This window comes from Egretta garzetta, unplaced genomic scaffold, assembly GCF_000687185.1.
Source record: "Egretta garzetta isolate BGI_Z169 unplaced genomic scaffold, ASM68718v1 scaffold299, whole genome shotgun sequence".
Lineage (NCBI taxonomy): Eukaryota > Metazoa > Chordata > Aves > Pelecaniformes > Ardeidae > Egretta > Egretta garzetta.
The window spans coordinates 2,041,106-2,062,762 of record NW_009260696.1 but is presented as its reverse complement, the minus strand read 5'-3'; the positions used below and the strand labels follow the sequence as shown (position 1 = coordinate 2,062,762).

The 21,657-nt window shown below is 43.6% G+C and overlaps 1 pseudogene; it reads right to left on the bottom strand.

Annotated features, from left to right (window-relative positions):
* Positions 1 to 1,350: 1,350 nt before the first annotated feature.
* LOC104132631 lies at positions 1,351 to 20,900 on the bottom strand (annotated as a pseudogene).
* Between the last annotated feature and the right edge of the window lie 757 nt (positions 20,901 to 21,657).

Here is a 21,657-nt window from a genome sequence, read left to right as displayed (position 1 = left end):
TGTGTAATGTGTGCAACAGTCATAATACAGAATGAGAAAGAAGGGCTGCTCCCTCAGCATGCAGTTTGACCGAACTTTTACTGTGCCGACTTTTTACATACTGGCTTTCTAGGTAATGATGTGCTTGATACTGACTGTTTTTTCCCTTGCTACCAGAGAAGATCTGTGGTGAAGCAGGTAGGAGCCTTCATGCTCAGGCCAGTGGGCCCCTAGGCTCAGGCTCTAAATGACCACATTCAGAGCAAAGTGTAAAGTGTGTGACATCTGCACTCTCTTAGCCTACTTTTCAAAGGTTATATGCCTAAATGCATTTGTTCCAGTTGCTATTTTACCATTACTGAAAACACATCTGCACTAACCATTAGCTATTTCAGAACTTGCCTCCATGCATGAAAATATTTCTGGAATATCTCTGTTCCCTTGTGTAGGTAACTGCATGAGTCAGCTGGTGTTGAGAACACACCTATGTTTTCCTCATCTCCATCCCACACCCTTTTCTGCTCTAATAAACTCATGGCAGGTGGGTTCAAACATTGCGAGCTCTATCTTTGGTGCCTGTTCCTGAGCTGCTGACACAGAGGAAGAGGATTGAGGCACTTGGATAATCTCTCAAAAAGTGAGCCCTTTGCTTGCTGAGACACAATGTGTGCAGTTTGTTTAGAGCTGATTCAGCCATCTCCTCTCCCTCTCCTCTGCATCATCCAGTTCAGGTACAGTCTGCCTTTACTCAGCCAGGCTTTGGCTAGCCTCCTGTTCCTGTACCAGAAAGGGTTTGATTTAACAAGAGAAGTCTTTGCACTGGAAAAAACTCACCTGGAACATGTCCATTACCTGTGCATAATGACATCAAGGTGAGGAGTATAGTCGTGACCCTAAAGAATGGTAGTAGGTATCTTTTAAATTGTGTGTTCATATCTTTGCACATATTAGAGACTGTAATTGAGGAAGGGAAGTGGCTGCAAAGAAGGGAGAGTAATCCTTTGTAGAGAATGATGCACATTTTGGGTGACTCTCAATAGGTGCATGCAAGTCTACAGTGGGCCACATGTCTGGGGCTGCTATCAGTAGAAACTGAGTGAGTGCTTCCTGTAATATGTGTTTTGGAGAGGCAAAATGCCCCTGGTGCATAAGGTACAATTGTGTGATGAAACAGTGAGCTGTAGCAGGGAATATGTACAGCCTCTGCAATTTGCCTCTTGTAAGTTCGCAGTTTGTGCTGCATCTTTTCCAGCTGCTCCTGCATGCGCTAGTTGGTTTTGTGGCCATCTTTTGTGGAAGACTGGCTCCTTTAGAGGCCTTCTTGGTTTTGTGCAGAATTTTTAGTCTTCGCATGGTGTTTCTGCTTGGAGTCTAACTCCATTTCCAGTTCCTTCGTCTGAAAAGGAGCAGAAGGATAAATGATTATGGAAGGGATTGGAGGTGTTGATGTGGAATTACGGGGATCAGAAAAAGAAGTAGGAAGATGGTATCTACCCTGGGAATTTGAAGCTATTGGTGCTCTAGAGTTTTGTTGCAGTTGAAAACGAAATAAACAGCAAGTCATGCCACTGATGACAGTACACCTTGGAAATTCTCCTTTGCGGGTGTAGATCAGCTGCTGATACCAGTGGCTTGCTATTGCTGTACTCAAACACCATAAAGATTCTGATTGGTAAGTTCTGCACGGGGCACAAAGTGCTGAAGTTCTCTTGCGCTCCAGTGGGCTGAGAGTGTCCTACATGCATCTTTTCTGCCTAGTCTGGATTTCCTTAAATTAGTGCATTCCCTTTGGGACATGTTGGCTGTTAAATGAAAACATTCCTTTTCAGGTATTTGTGCTGAATGTGGAAGCTCAGGTGCAGGAGAGAGTTTCATAGCTGCTCAGTTGGAATGATCTAATATTTTTGTACATATTTTTCTTACCCTGGAGTTTCATGATGGTGCTTTTTTTTTTCTCCATTCAGGGCTAACTGCTCAGCCTATTCCATCTTGACTTGCAGGTCTTTTATTGCAATTTAATAGTTCTTCTTAATCTTTTCCAGGTGCACGCAACGATTCTGCTCCTGCCACAGATCTTCTGCCACACAGGAAGCCTGTGAGGAAGGTATGAAACAGATTGACAGCACAGCTATTTATGCAGAGCGTTAAAAGCTAGAATATGTGTATGTTAGCTTCTGAGAAATTCTGCCATATCTTTAATTTTTCTATGTATCGTGGGCTGCCTTTCTAAAGAGGCAAATCCAACTGAAATCAATGGAAGTAATCCCAGCTGACTTGGGCAACTCTAGATCAGACCATAAACCAGGTGGTGGTATGCTCATGCCGTACCACTGGAGCAGTCAAAGGTATTATCCCCACCTATTATTAAGTCAATAGTTTTGGTTCTAATGACACTTCAGGCTTTGATTTCTACCTTTCAATGGAAAGACGGTGGCTGAGAATGTGCTGTAGATGGAAGGCGAAGATATTGTCTGAACACGCAGTAGCTGAAAGCGCAAAGGCGGCAGAAGGCTCAGCCTCACTCTGGGAGGAAATGCTGTGCATTAAATCCATAGCTAGCTGTGATATTTCTGAAGTGCCAGTTGTCAGCACAGTGCCAAAGGAGCAATCTGCTCGGTGCTGGCAACTTTTCTCCCCTCTGTGCCAATTACGAATGCCATTGACTAGCTAGAGAGGGAAGCCGGCCTACTCTTTGTTGGAGGCCTGATAGGTGTGATGAGTGGAGTTGTGTAATAAGTGAAAGAAAAGGATAAATCGAGAGGAAATGGAGGAATTCCTCAGGGTGCCATCTGTGATGTAGATTACCAGGGAGGCAGAGATGAAGTGGATTTCTTCTTTTGCAGATTAATTTTGCGAGGCTGCAATCAGTGAGCTAACATGCATTCTGCTTTTCAGGATCATAAAAAGCAATGCAAGTGCTGACATGTATTATTAACAGTGCGCTTTCAAATCAGCACTGGAGAGAAATAATGGAATATATACCTTAAGGTTTCCAGCTACCAATGTAAAGGGCAGAAAGGTGGGGAGGTGACTTACATCAGCCACAGCTTTCTTTGCTCTCTCATCAGCTGCTCAGTACTCACTGATGATTTCCTCATGCTCATTAGTAGTGTGTTGAAGGTCAAGCTCCAGCTTTCATTTAATAGTAAGCAGACTGATTTCTAGAGAGCAGAAAGAAGTCTTAGAGACCCAGCATGCTTTATCTGCTCAGCTCTTCCATTTGGCTTTCAAAGAGATGATTTGTGCAGCACGGTTTTCTGTAGAGTTTGTTTTTTCTCTGTAAAATCGTGCACTGTTATGCCAAGCAGGATTCATCCCCACTGGATCAGAACATTACAGAACATTAGGACCTGTGTATTTACTTGCACGCTAAATGAGAGCTAAAATGATGATACACCTCTGAGGCAGAAACAGACCCTGTTATTTATGAAGGCTCTGAGTCTATTTTCCTGAATTTCTTTGTGTATGAATTGAAGTTTATGTACCAATATTATTTATTTCAAAGTCATGCTACAGTAGCAGCAGCTGGCTTTAGACCCAACTGAAACTGTATTTGATTGCATTCTGAACAACTATAGTCTCTGCTCCACAGTTTACAATATGTATGTGTGTGTCTATCTCATGGAAAATATGAGCCCCACAGCTCATTTAGTGCTTACTGTTTACTGATATGAATCATTGAAGGACTGTTGTTGTTGCTGCTGTAAAAATAACAATAATAAAAAAAAACCACTCTAAGGAGGGAGAACTACAAAGGCTTTCATAGAAAAACTGCATTCTAGCAACACAAGCTGCTCTTCAGCAAAACATCAAGTAAATGTGCCATTGTGTTCCAGAATGCTGCACGAGTACTGTGCTATGTAGGTTTTGTATAAGAAATAAGTTTAAAAACTCAAATTTGCTATGGAGATAGCAGTTTATCTGCTAAAAATGTATCCTTTTGTCATCAGTCAATTGGAAGTGAATGCATTCATTGCATTTTTTAACCTATTTGAATAAAAACCACATTTACAACTCAGTTTTTGTAACTGATGTCCCATAATTGCAGCTGAGAAATGCTTCTTGTATTGTCAGTTCTTTCCAGAAGTTATACTCTTCTCCTTGGAAATGTTAGCATGTGTGGTCTTTATGGAAAAGAACTACAGACTATAATGGTGAATGCTAAAGTAGCTTCTTAAATCTATGCACAAAATGAAATGGCAGGTATGTTATTTCATACTGCAATCCGTAACGCAAGGATGCTTAAAATTTCACTAAAATGGGTCTCACTGTGGGTTACAGTCTAGGGAAGAAATCCCAGCACCATGGAAACAACTAGTAAAAGTATAGTTTCAATGGAGGCAGAATTTCACGCTGTCCCTTTTAAGGTGGCTTTTTCAGAAGCACTCAGCACTCTAATTCTTCCACTGAATTTGCTGAAAGTGTTTTCATAGTCCTTGCTAGGAGCAAATCTGGTCCAAAATGTTGTGGTTTGGTTTTGTGTGTTTGTTTGTTTTTTTTTTTAAATCCTGCTATCAGTATAGTATCTCTAAAGACTGAGCTCTTCATATTCCATGGAGTTATCAGACCAATCTTATAGACCACTCTTACATTTATCCATTATTGGCCTAATCCTGCACTTGTAACCTGAAGTTAAGATTTAATGTTAAACCACATGCATGTAAACTCTCTGACAAGACAGCTGTTGCATAAATAGTTCTGCTCTCTCTGTACGTGGACATTCAGTTCATTATGTCTCCTCCATGACCTCTGCCTGCTCCAGGGCTTTGCGAGAGTGCTTGCTGCCCTCCAGGCCGCTCTGTGCTTCCAGCTCTGTCTGTAGTGGGCTGAGGTGGCGTGTACTGCTCCTGCAGCTCCTCCTCATGCTGGCCAGCATCCTCATCTGTTTGGATCCGAAGGTCCTGAAAGCAGATGAAAGATTAATGTAAATAATGAAAGGAGAGGAAGCTGAAAGATGTAGGAGGTCTCCCTGCAAAGCTGCTCTTTAAGGTGATGCCAGATCCAAAAAAAAAAAAAAGGCAAAACCCAAACCCTGCAAAAAACCCCCAGCACTGGGTCCCCAGGTCGTGTACGCCTGTCTCATATCATTGTAGCCACACTGACTTTAAGAGAATTACTTCTGACTGAGACTGATGTAACTGAGGACAAGTTAGGTTTGAGTGAGTGTGTATATAGAGACACATGTATATAGAGAAAGAATCTTTGTTGTTACTCTTTAAGATACTAAAATTGGATTTTTGGCAGCAGTTGTATCACTTCATTCCAACAAAGAGACTAGCCTTTTACTAATTTACTTACTTAGTTTTATTTTACAAATGAGGAGCCAAAGGAAGGTCCTTGGTTTTAAATCTCTGATAGTTTCGAGTTCATTTCTTGGCTATCCTGTTCAAACAGCAATTATAATTTCTCTTGAAAGCAGAACTTTTTTGTTTTAATTACATATGAGCAGTTCCTTGGGTTTCTACTTTGACAAAAGCTGATAGTAATGCTTGTCTTGTGTAAGCTTTGTTGGAACTACTGCAGATTGAAATTGGTATGAGTGGGAGAACCAAGGCTTTTGAATGTAAATTCTCAGTTTGTTCAAGATATCTGTCTAAACAAGAGTACATAATCTACTGCTCTGTTGCTTAAGCTATAAAATAGAACTGGTATGCTTTTCCATCCAGGGACCTACTTCTACCCTCTCCAGTTTACCTTGACATGCTGTTGCAGTTTACTCAGTGTCCTGACCTGCTCATTGTTGTTCCTGTTGGCGTGATCCAGTTGCATTTCCATGCTGGTTGGATCAGTGTCCATCTTCTTGAGCCTGAGAACTTCAGCGCTCCCCTTCACTTCAGTCTCCAGACTCGCCTGCAGAGACTCATTTGCACGCTGGTGATTATTTCTGTGGGGTCCAGTGAAGCATATGGTACGGCATTCTGTTATGTTGAGTCTGATCCAGACTTTGCATCAAATTATTGCCCACCAAGTAATTTACAGTAACTCTTCAAACCTGTTTAAAACTGAGATACCAGGATTTTGTGCCAAGCCATTCATGAATACTTCCGTTTAAAACATAGGGCTGGGAGAGCTTTCAAGAGGTCATCTTAAAAATCTACTGCTTAAAATCTGGATCACCTCCTGCTAAACCAGTCCCACCAGACAGCATGTGACCAGACTGCACTTAACTTCCAATAATGGAGACTGTACAACCTCCAGACAATCTGGTCCAAGGAGTAACTCCCCTTAATGACTATAAAACGTTCCCAGCGTCTAACTTAAAACCTCCACGCTGCAGCCTTTGCCTGTTGCTTAATGTCGTATCATCACTGTACCTGGTTGTTTCAAATTCTTCCTTCTCCTGTCAAGTGTCAGCCTTAACCTGAGCCCATTTGAGCTGAATGCAAATCGGTTTACTTTCTTCAGCCTGCAAGGGTGCAACAGATGGATGAACAACTGCCCTTTTTGGGTTATACATACAAAATCCATCTGATGGAATGTGGGCAGCAGCCGCCACCGGGCTGGCGTGCAGCTCTCACATCTGGAGCATTGGTACCTCCAGGGAAGACTCTGCTTCCTCCAGTGCCACCTGCAGTTCATCCTTCTCAATTTTCAGTCTCTTATTTGCAGCTCATGAACGCTCTTCCCTCCCTCCCCCAGCTCATTGATTAGATCCTTAATTTCCTCTAGGGAAGAAAACGGATATTTTATATGATAGGTTTATTTCAGGACTGTGAACTTTACCAAGTGCACCAGACAGATTCTTTGAATGGAAATGGCATGAAATGATTCCAGTCACTTTATATCAGCTGCCCTTTTCTTTTGTTGCTAAATATTATCCTGGATTTCTGAATGAGCCCTGCTCACTGCATGTGTTCATGGAGGTGGAAGAATGAAACTTACTAAATCAAGAGAAATTTTTTCCAGTTTTTATCCAGCCTTCCCCTCTCCCCCCTTTCAGATGGTTGCTCTTACAAAATGAAAACAGGACACCACATCACCTCTGTACCACAGAATGGGGTGCTCTGCCAGCCAATGTAGGCCAGAGCAAAGGGTTGGGGGAGACAGCCCAGAAAACACTGGGTTTGTGCCAGGGAGTCCGTCACTGTTTTCTGTTGGCCGCAAGGGCAGCAGATTGTAGCATCTTCTAAATATTTACAGTGTTGTCTTCCAGCCTCCTGTAAGAGATCAATTTTTGCACTTTACAGAATTGGTTTTTTAAAAAAAAAAAAAAAGGCACCAAGGCAGCTGGTCTCCCTGTACAGCCAGTGGGGGAGAAGTGATGCCAAGAGGGAGACTCTGAGTAGGAGTTTAACTGACTTGCTCTGAGATGATTTCTGGAGATGCCTAATCCTCCCTGTTGAGGGTAAAGGGAATGTCATCTTCCCAGGGTAAAGTTGGCCATTGTTAATAGTCCCCTAAGTGACTCAGAATTAGAGAGGATGCTGGTAGCTGGAACTGGGACCGCAGCCTGTGTCTTATTTAAGCCTAATGCTTATGTGGAGTTCTAGTGATGATACATGGCCCATCCTGGAGTGACGACCTCCTAGTATAATAGTGAGTACAACCAAGCTGCTATTGTGGTTGCCTTTTGAGGGGTCAGAAAGGACCTTGATCCTCAATGTTATCCCTGGTGCCAGCTCCCTGGAAGCAGTACACAGTCTTGGGTGATCTGATAGGACATATGAGTGCAGACTCTGTCCCAAGGGTAGACTCTAACCTGTGATTTTAAGTACATCAAATATATGTTCCCAGAGGGTGAAAGCACTGATAGAAATAAGAAAAGTGGAATTGGTGCTGGAAGATGCCACGAGAGATCATTCAGTAGGAATCAAAGGGCTTATGATTTGCAGAGTTTTTTAACATCAAACCAGTACTCACCCTGAAGTGCCCTTGTTCTCCTTTTTCAGGTGCTCCTAGGATTCTTCGTAGGCAGTCTTAAGTTCAAAATTTTCAGTTTTGTACATTCCTTCTGGGAACTATCCACTTCCACCTGCAGCTCTGCATTTGTTGTTGCCACTCTGCCAGCATCTTATCAAAGGCTCTCTGCTTCTTGTCCAGGGCAGCACAAGCAGCATTGGCCTGGAAAGATAAAGCCAAGCATTCACCGGACACAAGTTTTCTTTACACTTCACTTCTCTGCATGTCCTGCCAGCTAGTCACAGTTAAATTGGCAGCCGCTCTAATGACTGGCAGAGTTTCTCTTGGTCACTCTGAATGGATGATTAAAATGTTTACGAGGCTTTCTTTCCTCACCATTAGGAATTTAACGAGATCACCCAGTTCCCATCAGTGTGATAGTCTTCCTTGCTCCTGCGGTTATAATGATGCTGCTGTGGAGCAAATGTTTTCCACTTCAGATATTCCTTGTGCAGATGTGCTGTTAGTAATTGCCTGGGTTGATTAGTGTGACTCTTTCTATTTCAAAGACGATTCGGTTACAAACAAGATGTTATTCAAGACTGTTTTAGACTGTGTTTAACCGGTTGTCATGAAGGGAAAGAATAAAGGTACATTTTTCTTTCCTAGGAGCTTTTAATCACAAATATTCTACATATCCGTATGATCTGCACATGCGTTCAGATACCATGGTGACAAGCACACCACAGGAACCATAGAATAAAGAACTGCTTCATTAAAGAAAGTGATGGTGAAACAGATTTTTTTTTTTTTCAGCCCAGTAATGTAATACTGTATGTGGGATTTTCAGCTCTTGAGACCTGTTCTAAAGCTGACTGCAACCATTGGCAGATACCCAAAGACTTCAGTGGATTTGGAGCAGCCTTTGTGCCTATTTTAAGTAACATTTTTATTCAAATGTCCCACAGTTGCACTACTATTCATGCTTTTACACTAACGTGAGCCAGAGTAGAAATACTAATTTAATGAAGGAGCATTTGTTGCTAGTGTTTAAACTACATGTTGTTTAGATCTGCTTTGAGTATGGTAGTTAATAACCAGTGGCCAACCCACTGGTACTGCAACACTGAAAAGTTCAAAGCAGGATATCATTATCCTTAAAAAGAAGATGAATACCTTGCCTTGCAGTAAAGGAGAGCTTTTGCTTTAGCTGTACTCTTGTTTCTGGAAGTCAGCTAATGAGCTTGCCAGAAGCATGCTGTGTGCTCCTAGGAATTAGCTGCGGCTCTCATCTGGGTTTTCTCTTGATGTGATAAATCTTAGCCTTGCTTCTCATGGCCATACAGATTACTTGACATTTAATAGGGAGATCTTAAAATAGTAAGAAATAAGGCACCAGTCCAAAGCTGACCTGAGTTAACAGGAAGACTCCCAGGGCTTCCAGTACCAGGTCTTAGATCTTGTTGGTCAGGCTTGTGCTGGATATGCTCTTGAGTGGCTGGATTTCTTGCCTTCTTGAGGTCAACAGTGAGGTCGTCCACTTCTTTCTGAAGCCTCTGCTTAGCTTTCTCTGTGTTGGCAACCCAGGCTTGGACTGATTCAGCTGTCTTTTCTCCTTCTTGGAGCCTTACAGCCAGCTTTGTGCTGAGGGAGGGAGGGCAGATACATCCTGGTAAGTTGTTCATGGAGTGAGGAGTGGTAGGAGTCAGCAGCCCTCATCTTGAGCACAATCACTATTTGCATGAGTGAAAAAGTGAAATCGTGGCAGCAGTCGCAGAAAAAGGACTGTAAAACCAGTGGCTGGTTCTTCCCCTCCACTGGTGGTTATGGCATATTGGGCCGCAGCTCAGCTCTTTATTGCTGGATTGTAACCTGGTGACAGATGCTTCCACGTTCCATTCAGGTATCTCAAGGACTGGAGTAGTGTCTAAGAGCAAAGTAGCCTCCCTCACTTGTGAATATCCCTGGGAGTCCGTACAAAGTCATGCAGAGATGTAGTAGCTTATTCCATTTGTCTCAACTTGTTCAGGCGCACAGTGAAACCCTCCAGATGCCTTAACTTTTGTTGCTATTATGTGAAAGCACCTTTGTTAGCTCTGTTAGAGAGACTGCTGCAAAGATTGGCTCAATGTCTAGTCTGTAATACCAGCTCTCACACACCAGATTCTAAGGGCTTTAATCTGATTTGATGTTTGCTTTATTCTTAGGAAATGCTAGTGGCTTTTGTAGGGCTGCTGGAAGAGTAAAGTCCTTGTTGGAGTAAAGAAAGGCTCTCCAATTCCAAGCCTTTATCAGAAAGGATCAGTGTTGGTTTTCTGTTGTTGGTGTACAAATGTTAGGTCTCAATAGCCCCTCTTTATTATTGCAAGTATTATTTTCTTTCTCTTGGCTGGAGCCCTTTGCTTTCTCTCTGTCTTACCAAACTGAATCCTAACAGATCACATCTATAAGCTGTGACTCAGCAGCCAAACTAAATAATAAGACTGCCACAAATCCCATCCCAGACTCCCTGAAAGCTGAGTGCTCACTTGGTTTCTTCCAGCTCTTTGGTTCTTTCAATGTCATCAGCCTTTTATTTAGTCCTCCAGGTATTCCTCAATACTCCGGTATTGAGTTTAGAGACCAGGCACTGCAGTTCGGCTTTGCTCTCCTCCTCTTCCTCCAACTACTCCTCCATTGGGTCCAAATCGTGCTTGGTGTTGGCCAGGCTCACTGCAGCAGTAGTGCAGGACTAGGAATAGCACAGCCATTACTATGGATCTGTCCTATAGGAAATACAAATACACTGACCTCACTCCCCAGAGCTGGAGCCCTCCACATGAACAACTCTGTTCTGGACGAGCTAGAAACATCTCAGGCTTCAGAATGTCTTCCTGGTCGGGAGCAAAGTTCCTGTTCTCTGTACCTTTTTTTTACTGTACTGCAGTGAATTGAGTTGAGCTCATACAACTGAAAACAGAACTTGGCTTGTCATCATCACTGTTTTCTCTCAAACAGTGTTTCAAAGGAATTATGACAGTAAACGCATTTGGCGATTTTTCTGAACACAGAGAGAGTTCTTGCCAGACTTTTGATATACAGGTGCAGCACTAGAATTACTCTTTGGAGATAAGCAGAAATTTCCAAGGCAGATGTGTCAGACAGAGACCTGAAATACTGGTATATTTGGAGCCAAACTTGTGTGACCTATGCAAATTAACTGCTGTACGGTCCACTGGCTGGGCAGTGGACTGAGAATCAAGAGGTGTGTGTTCTGCTCTTTGCTGCTGACTCATGGGAGATTCTGTATCTTATGTTCATATCCACACAAGGCTCATGTCCCCCACACCGCCTCCAAGATCAGCTGGTTAACAAGCCCAGAGATTAATTTGGATGAGAAAGTTCTCTTTTGTGAGAACTAACACAAAAGATTTGTTACTCTGAAGTGGACAGCATGCAAAAGAGCAGGCACTGCATGTCTCATGACAGCAGCAACTTGTGTAGGCAGTTGGTGGTCCCCAGTACCCTTGCCTCTTCATCCAGCTGACTCTTGGAGTCATCTGCTGGCAAAGTGAGAGAAATCTTTATGTGGACAATCTGGTTATGCCTGCCCTGAGCTTCCTTGTGCTCCCAACTCAGCTGGCTGGTTTTGGCTGTGGGAAAAGTGCATAAAGAGGCAGGAGAGGAACTAATTCAATCTGACTGGAGAGAAAGGCTGGAAGGATTGGGCAGATTTGCTGGAGGAAACGAGGCAGGGCTGCCAGAGTTAGATGAAATGTAGGGGAAAAGGAGGATTGGAGGGAGGTAACATTGCACAAAGCTGTCAAGGAATTTACCTTGGAGCCTGACGGCATTAATTTCAGCTTGGCTCTTTTCCACCTCATCCAGCTGGGCATTGGCTTCAGACAGGTTATCTTCCAGCTTGTGAACATGAGCATCTGAGTTCAGCTGTAAGAGAGAAGTCAGTCATATGATGCTGAGTAAGGCTCGAAGGGCCAATATATCCTCCCTCTCTTGCAAACTCAGTTTATCCCAGTTGGTTGTAATTAGAAGGAGATGACCATAATAGCCAAGGGGAGTGCAGAGCGTCCTGATCTTTAGCGAGGGGGATGCCCACTCCATCAGCCGGGGCTGCAGTGTTCAGCACCACCTGCAAACAGCTGCTTTCTGCTATCAGTTAGCTCGCGCTGCAGAGGGCTGAATTCTGCCTTGCGCCGATGGCTGTGCCCGTGGCTGCACTGGTGGTTCGTTGAGGAATTCCATGCTGGCCTCTCACCTTGGATTTCTACAGAGACTCTACGCTTGCACTGAGGTCATCTGTCTTTGCTTTCATGACCTTTTTGTCCGTCTCCAGCTTCGCTTTCACTCTGGGGATTCTCCACCAGCTCTGCCATCTCAGCCGTGGCAACCATGTGCTTCCTGCGCAGGGTCGAGCCCGTGGCCCCACTCTGCAGGGCTGCCTCCTCCAGCTCGAGGAGCAGCTGCAGCAGCCCAGCTCCCCGCTTGCAGAATCTGAGAAGGGGCCAAGTACGTGTTGTCAGCTGGGATCTGGCAGCCTTGGAGTCTCAGTAAGGCCCTTGGGGATGCTTTATAAGAAAGGCTTCTGGAAGCCTTTTATTTAGCTTTAATAGTGTCTTTATCTGGGACAAATCCCATCTTTGGTATTAATCCATTAGAGGTCAGTGGCTGGTATCTTCCAGAAAGACCAGCCATCTCTAGGCCTCCTTGCTAAAGCTCAGAGTAATTCTCTGGACTGCAGGCCATGTATCTTCCTTGTAAAACAATAAAAAATACACCTAACAGTCCTGCCTTTTTTTTTACTGTGTGCTTCTGCATTAGCAACTTTCTAATGAATCTCTGATCACCTTCCACTCCAACTCTATGGGAATAACAAAGCTCACAGTGAATTTCATGGAGCTTTACCCCTTCCCAGGTCTGCAGTGTGAGGGGAAGGTCCAGAGGATCTGGCCTGCTCTTGCTCAGGGAAGCTGCTGAAGAACCTGCTTCTTTGGAAAGTCCCAGTGAAATTTCTCATTCTCTGAGGAAAGAGACAAGGTGCTCAGATGCAAGGAAGGTGTCTGACCTGAGCAGTTGTTGCAACACCAGCTTCTTCCAGGCAATCTTCCTTCCCCAACCTAGTGGGAAAGAGGGGAAGAAATTTTTATTTCATGCTTGAAGAGCCTGTGTATACTTAGAAGCATAACCATTTTGGAAATAATGGTAGCAAGTGTGAGGCATAATCAGAGAGGGAACAGGAATTCCCAAATGCCGTGCTCTGCTTTAACTGACCTTGTGTCACTGGGCAAGTTCCTTTACCTCTGTTTGCCCACCTATGCAAGGTGTCTCACAACACTGACCTATGGTGTGATGTGGTTGAGAATTAGTTAGCTAGCACTTCTAAGGTGAATTGAAATGGAAATGTTACTTCTTATTGATGCTATCAATTTGTATTAGTCATTAGAATGTGTTCAGAGCATTCTATTAAAATACAACCTTTTGGGGACTAAATTATCTTCATGCTTTTCCATTGTTAATGAGTCTGATTATATATTTAACAACCGCATCCCAGCAATTTACGTAAGATTTATTGGAGTAGATCCAGCCAGAACTACAGAACTGTAGAAAGTGGATGGGGTGATTTGATAGCTGAAGCATAGGACAGAGAAACCCCCATTTTCCCTGACCTGCTTCTCTCTCGCACTGTGGAGGACTGCCCCATCAGAAACTGGCTTCTTCAGAGGTTTCTGTGAAAGGAGTAGCGTGTGCGATTTATAACAGTGAGTTTTCATAGGCTAAAACAAGAGTTCAAGATTGCTGTCCATCTTACTACTCTTTCATGAGGAATTTTGGGGTTTGATTAGTAGTTTAATATCGTCAGGTCTTTTCAGACGTGTAATCACTCCCCCGAGGGCTTTTTTCCTCCTTAGATACTGTTACCTATGTTCTTATAGTATGCTCAACTTCCCAGGTCGTCTTCTAACTCTTCAATATACGGGCTGGAGGGCGCACACAAGCACAGCAGTGTCTATGAGCAAGAGATGTGAGAGAAATTTGGGGAAATACAAACAAGATTCTTAATTTCTTCACCTTCTCTATATGTTTGTCAGCTCTGCTGGATTTTCTTTCCTGGGAGAGATCTACAGCTGGGAATACTGAGCCAACAAAGCAGAAAAGACCTGGCCGGGTGTCTCAGTAGACAACTGATGTTATCTGCATCATGGTTAGCTTCCTGTATCGTGTTGGAATTTGGCCTTTAGGAACATAATCAAGCTGATTTGCTTACTTGAGGGAAATAGAGGGTTGTTCATAGAAACAGCTGCAAACCAGGTTTGTGGGTCATGTTTTTGTTAGAATGCTGAGTTTTTAGTTAAATATTTGGGCACTGAAATATGTTGGATGAAAGAAATATTTGAATTCAGAGGAGATCTGCAGTGAGCATACAGTTTCCCAGACTTCAAAGAAAGTAGAGTTTAGAGTGAGTGGATAACATACCAGACAAGCTGGATCTCAGAGCTGGCTGAGCTATTGATTCACTAGAAGCTACAAAGGGAAACGTTTCCAAGCCGAGAGGTTTCACAAGCTCATTGAGAAGTAATCAGAATCTGCTGTAGAAAAAAAGTGAAGATCCACCTGGGGAAAAATAAATACTAGATCTCAGCTGCTTCTGTTACTTAAGGGTTTAAAGGGTACAGAATAGGCTACAGAATCCATTTTAGCAGGCTTAAAAGGTCTGTATTAATCTGTTACACCAACTCAGTCATCAAAAAGATAAAGCTGTGCAGGCAGGCAGCTGTGGAGTAAGAAAAGGTAGGATGTTATAGCAAATGAGTTAAGCCAAATAAGCATTTCTACTCTGCAGCAAGCAGGTTAATCTTTGTTGAAAGTGGGTTGCGATCTAGTGTCCTGTCCCCTTAGTGGGGCTGGTGGGGCACTTAAGTCCCTTTTCCCTTTGCTGAAGCTCCTCCTTATCCATCCTTAACTAGTCTGCAAGTAAAGGCTGAAGTGGCCCAGGAAGTTTAGTTGTCCCTTTGCAACTCTCTGAGGGACTGACACCAACGCTTAATTTTTCTTCTGTCACTTAAGTGTCCCAGTGGCCTTGCTCTGAAGCACAAGTATCTTGTACTCCCTGTGGAGCTCTGTGTTAGAATTTGAATTAGCAAAGCTTGCCAGTATTTATTAATGATTGCACATATTGCCTTAACTACTTAGCTCTTTAACTAGGTGAATTAGTGGTTTGGATAATATAGAGTTGGAAATTTGTATTCTGGGAAGTTAATTTCTAAGGGGAGGTTTGTCAGAGAAGCGCTGGCAGGCCCATCACTAAAGTAGTCAGAAGTAACACTAAAATAAAGTTCTAATTTGTGATAATATTTTGCATTTCTAAAACAGTTTTTATCTGAGGATCATAAGTCCTTACATAAACATGAATCATTTAAGCCTTATAACTTCCCAGAGATTATACACGTTTTATATGTGGGTGAGTGTGGAAGATGAATTACAAATATCAGACAATGAGTCAGGGAAAGACTTAGGAAACAAAATCCTATATTTCTGATACTGCTTGCCTGAACTATACTACTGCTCTTCTGCTTGTCATTAGGTTAATACTGAAGAGATCAAGGTATGACTGTGGATTTTCCCAGTGACTTTATCATCAAGTGACTTTTCAGGTGTAGGTAATGCTGTCAGAGCTATGATGTAGCATAACTGCACCCAGTAGGATCCTGGGAAATTCTGTTACAATTGACACTTAGTTCTTTACAACCTCTTCCAAGTTTGGCTCGTTTCATCTCACTGAGGTGAGCAATTGTCATTTTGAGGTCACTCTCTGCTTTACAATGAGCCTTTCCCACCCTGCCATGGGTCGTCTTTTCTTGTTCCCACTTGTCCTGCAGCTAGTTGAAAAACGTGGAATCAGTGTGAAAAAGAACTTTGTAATACGCATATAGGTGGTGTTTATCAGAAAGGGCCCGAGATGTCAAAACAGACCAGAAAGGCCAGTCTGCAATATAGACCACAGCAACTTGCACCTCACCTCATGCATCCAAGTGGTAGGTTTGCTGCTGGTCTTGCTCGGGTGTTTCACCTTGTTCTCCTCACCTTGCAATTTTCTAGGAAGGGAGAGACCAAGACTAGTGAACAGAGTTGGGTGAAAAACTAACTACCCTGCCCTGGCGGCAGACTGAAAACCCAAAGGATAGGTTGATCTGAGTGCTTCCTGAGAGCAGTATGCGCTTTGTGTATGCATTTTCAATAGGCCTACAGGAGCTCAGTCCAGCATTGACTCTTAAAGAAGGATCCTACTTGCCCTCAGCAATTCACATAGCTCCTTTGGGCAGTGGCACAAATTGACAACAGTTTGCTCTGCTGCCATGAGTTAATACCTAGAAAAGCACGGCCCCGTTCCCATTTGTGCAGCAAACTGTAGTCTCGCAGTATTTAAGCAAGCAGACAATGGTGGGGTTTTTTTTATCTTTCCCCAGACTGGGAGATGAAAATGGGAGAGAGTAAAGAAAAATGGAGCAGTTATTTCTGCCTGATGAACTTCCTCCAACGCCCTCTTCTCCTTTTGGAATTTAGTGACTGAGTCATTCTGAGCAGAGAGATCTGAAGTCAGAGTTCAAACTCTGTGGTCTTAATGCCTGCAGACAGGAAAGGGAACATCATGCAGGTTTTGTGGATCACACAAGCCGTTAGCAGCACCAGGACAAAATGTCACTGGAAATTTGTATTTCTTTAGAAGGAATCTGAGATTCGGTTAATAAATTCTGAGACATATGAGGCATCTGTGAGTTTTAACATCCTGTGGATGTTAACACTGACTTCAGAAGAAGCAGCAGCCAGCCACATGGCTGCTACAGTACAGATTTCAAACTTCTGCAATTACATTAAATAAAAAAAAGTTCAGGTGCAGGAGAGGGAGAAGTATTCCCCAAGGCTAGGTGGAAAGGAGGTACATGGCTGTGGAGGGGGGCGTTTTATAAATAGAGGCCATGTAAAAGTGGGTAGAATTAATTAAGAATGTAGAGGAGATGCAGATGTCTTTATGTAGGGGGATCCCTAGAAATTGCTGTGAAATGAGTATGACTGTGGGGTAGAAGGGTGTAGAATTAAATCCATCCCAGGTTATATGAGTTGCTGGGAGACAATATAAGAAACTGTGGGGGAGATCAGCTGAGTGAATCTGAGCATCCCAAAGGGTGCCTTGTCTGGAGGAGCTGTCATGGTTGTCGGGGTTCATTTTACTGAAGAAGGAGGCGGAAAAAAACCCTCTTTGTTATGCATCATACCTGCTTTTCCTTCTCAGTTTTAGCCAAGGTAGTCTCCAGCCTTTCCAAGTCACATTTCAAATCGCTGAGCTAATCCTCCAGCACCCGCTTGCTGGCACTCATGTCAGCTCCTTCATACCCAGGATCTGGCTCACTAGGTCCATCTTTGATTTTATCATTTGGGCCAGGCACTCCTCAGCATCCAACAAGTTCTTTTGTTCCTAATGAAAGGGTGGGAATCCAGTGTTCATCCTAGGAAAGGTGCTACACCTCCTTCCTCTTACGGCAGCAAACTTACATTAGCAAGAAATGCAAGATTTTGCCTCTTCTGCAAAGTTAATAAACCTGTTGTTAGAGTTGATCAGAATCTCCATGACTCAGGCCATAGCTTCTTAAAGTTAAGCATCAAAAAATCTGTTTATACACACACAGAGGTCCTTAAAGAAGAGTCTGCATTTTAAAAAGGTGGCACTGTGGTTTGCCGTAGACCATGCTGAGCATCAGTGGTTGACCAGAAAGAGAACTCGGGACTTGTGACAACAGCTCCTTTGCTTTAGCCGTGAGACCTCTCAGTCTCCTCTGTTTTCTAAGGACTTAACTTTATTTAAGATACAGCCAGGCTGTCTGTGAATCTCATGCATCATCCCCATTATGCGCTTTATTCATTCTGTATTCTGAAAAGGAGCCTCTTATGAGTCATTTGAGAAAGCCGATGCCCTGCCTAAATGAAGACTAAGCCTTTAACCAGTGCTAACGCTCAGCCTGCAGTTGGATGCAGAGGTCATTCTTCTCCTGGCTGAGGGTGGCTGTCTGCTCCTCTGCTTTTTCATGTGCTCTGTGAGCTCCCGAGTCTTTGACATGATGTGTCTCAGCTCCAGTTCCTTCAGTTACATTTTCTTCTCCTGTTGGGTCACATTCAGCAAAGGCTTCACCTGGAAGTAAGGAATTCAAGCAATGATGTTCCCAGAACAAGCCTCTTCTATTATAATGGTCCCTCAAAGCCCTGAGGTGGTCCTTTTATTATCAGAACCTGGTATTTTTTGCATACCTGTGGGAGGCCTGATGTTTCCTGAAATGCCTGTTTTGTGCAGAGGGTTTTGTAGCTATAGTGTGAGTAATACAACTCCTAGACAAGGTTGTTACGGTGCACAGTAGCAGATCTGTGTGCCAGCATAGAAATCAGGTCTGTATTCCAGATTATGAATTGATATAAATGCAGAATGATTCTTACAATGATCTAGATTCATACTAGTCCAAATGGGACCAGAACCCTTTGAAAGCCCTTTCTTTCTAAGGCTATGAGAGTTCATTTGGTTTGCACTGGAGTTGGGAAGGTGTGACCCCGGGTAAAAAGGCAGATTTTGTTTCACCTATATGTGGAAAATTGGCTTTAACATAGTTTTGGTTCTGTATTGGGTTTGCATGGCAAGGTTTGGGGGGGGGAGGGGCTACAGGGGTGGCTTCTGTGAGAAGCTGCTAGAAGCTTCCCCTGGGTCTGATCAAACCAATGCCAGCTGACTACAAGACGGACCTGCCACTGGCCAAGGCCAAGCCCATCAGCAATGGTGGTAGTGCCTCTAGGGTAAGATATTTAAGAAGGGAGGAAAACCCTGTGCAACAGCAATTGCTGCTGGAGAGAGGAGTGAGAATATGCAAGAGAAATGGCCCTGCAGACACCCAGGTCAGTGCAGCAGGAGGGCAGGAGGTGCTCCAGGCACCAGAGCAAAGATTCCCCTGCAACCTGTGGTGAAGACCATGGTGGCGCAGGCTGTCCCCCTGCAGCCCAGGGAGGTCCATGGGGGAGCAGATCTCTACCTGCAGCCCAGGGAGAACGCCACTCTGGAGCAGGGAGGTGCCTGAAGGAGGCTGTGACCCCGTGGAAAGCCCATGCTGGAGCAGGCTCCTGGCAGGACCTGTGGCCCCATGGAGAGAGGAACCCAGGCTGGAGTAGGTTTGCTGGCAGGGCTGGGGACCCCACGGGGGGCCCACGCTGGAGCAGGCTGCTGCTGAAGGACTGCACCCCGTGGAAGGGACCCACACTGGAGCAGCTCATTGAGAACGTTATCCTACTCTGATTTGATTGGTAATAAATTAAATTAACTTTTTCCCCAAGTCGAGTCTGTTTTGCCTGTGTCAGTAATTGGTGAGTGATCTCTCCCTATCCTTATTCTGACCCATGAGCCTTTCATTATATTTTTTCTCTCCTCTGTCCAGCTGAGGGAGGGGAGTGAGACAGCAGCTTTGGTGGGATCCTGGCATCCAGCCAGGGTCAACCCACCACAGTTTCACTTAAGCTTGAGTATCTTGGTCAACACTTTCTTTCTTCTGTTACCAGAAAACCAGCTGAATTATCCATCCTGGCACTAAGTGAAGGGAGTCTGAGCTGGAACTGCCCCTTCATGCTGACAATGTGGTGCTGCTTAAGTGATCCAAGCAGCTTTGTTTCAGCTTTTAAATGTTAATGAATAGTGAAATCTTGTATTCCCATGCTCATAACCTCACCACTTCTCTCTATGCTGTTTTTAGAAGTGGGAAGTCCAGGTCTTGAATTTCTAAGACACTCTCTTCCCACTCCCTGGAGGTAGCAGGCTTAGACTCGGATTTCAGGGCTTTCTCCGTTTACTAACTTTTCTGGCATTGATTTGGAAACAAATCTTTCAGGCCTCTTGCCCTATTAGCAATTAACAAGAAAGTCACTAGCTTTCTCGGTGTCTTTACTGAAGTGAACACAGCTATTATTTTTTCTCCCAGCCCTTATCTTCCCTGCCCAGACATCCCAAGGTTCTCAGTGCCTGTATGTAATTGCCACTGTTTAATTCTGCAGAACAGGACAACCTCAGAGTGGTTTTCTCATCCTAGTGTACAATTTCCACCCTCCCCAGAAAAGCAGCTGCAGAAACTTCTGGACATTTCTATGAATTGCCATCAGGCCTAGCCTGTAGCAAACAGAACATGTGAGTCTTAGAAACAATTCTGTTTCCAGGCAGTTTATGTTGGGAGACTCAAAAGTGTTCACGCTCGATTGTATGTGACAGAATGCTGGAGTCAGTACGTAGTCTGAGTCAAATGGAGTAGGCCTCAGTGCCCGACAATTTTTTGGCTTGCAAGAAGAGTCATAGCAGTTTGCTGACATAGGAAAAAGGACAACAGAATTCAATTTGTTTAAAAAATACTACTGTGGATGTAGAAATTGAAGTTTTCATGCACTAGAAGAGACAAATACTGCTGGAAATGCGCAAATAAAAACGTACAAATAAACTGGAAGCTAATTGAAAGGGTGTGTTTTGCTTCCCGTCTTTCCTCTCCTGTATCCTGCAGCCATGGATACCATAGGCAGTGGCAGAAAAAGTGCACAGATCGAAACCAAAATCTTGTGACTCATAAACATATGTTTTGTGGTTGAGTTCCAGGAGACTCACTGCATCATCATGTGAGTTAGGTTTCTGGACAGGGATAAGGCGCTCTCCCAGGTTGCAGAGAACCTCCAGCTGTTGGTCTTTGGAGTGGATGCACAGGAGGTAAGGAGCTACCCAGCTGTCAGGCTGCGATATCGTTCTACTGCATAGAGCCTTTGGAAAAAGCAGGAGAGCTTTATTGCTTTGCAGTGTACTGGGATGTAGAACTTGGAAGTGCCAGTTTCAATTCATGGTTCTTGCTAGTAAATTAATTACATTGCTGGTTTGTTTCTAATGCTACCTTGGATTCACAGAATAGTTTCTAGTTTTTTCCCCAACGATACCCTTACGGCATCTTTTTGTACTCCATCCTCATCAGAAAACCAAGAGCATGATGCTGTGGCATGGTCATGACCTTTGCCAGAGGTTCATCTGTCATCTTCCAGTGTGGCCAGGATCCTAGCACAGAAAAGTATGTTGGAAGACAGGAGAGTCTTAGAACCTGGAGTTCTAGGTAGCCTTTGGGACTAGGAAACTCCAGACTTGCTGTGTATTAGCACTCAGAAATTAGGATATTTTACTTATTTGGTCTTTACATGTTGATTTCTTTCCTTGTGATCTTGTCTCTTCTCTCCTTTACATTTACAAAAAGGATAAAGTTTGGGGAGCTTGTGGGAATGGAAGACTAATATTTAGGAATTGGGTTCCATTCACCTCTAGCATGTATGTGTCCAGAGTTCTTTAGCCTTTGCTGTGCCCAAGGTGTCCAGCTCTAAAAAATAACATCGGGGTCATCATAAGATCTAGCTAAGTGGCATACAGTAAGGGAGGAGTGGAAGTCTTTTCCTTCATGAAACCCAAATATGCCTTGTGCTCTCCTGTGCCAGGAAATGCACTAAGTAGTTTCAGTGACAATGAAAAAATAATAGTAGTAATCTTGTGGCTGTTGTCTTTCAAAGTAAGGTCAGGGGCGGTGTCTTTAACTCTATTTGTAAGTTGAAATTTAAGGATAGAATAGGCTGGAGGAGTGATGAATATCGTGTAATTATTATAAAAGTTGCGAAATGCAGATTTTAGGTTCATGCAAAGAACAGAATGCTCCCTTTTGTGTGGCTGTTTCAATATCTACTTTCATTATGTTATGACAAAAACATATGTGCAAAATTAATGATATATACTGCTAATATTAGACAGCT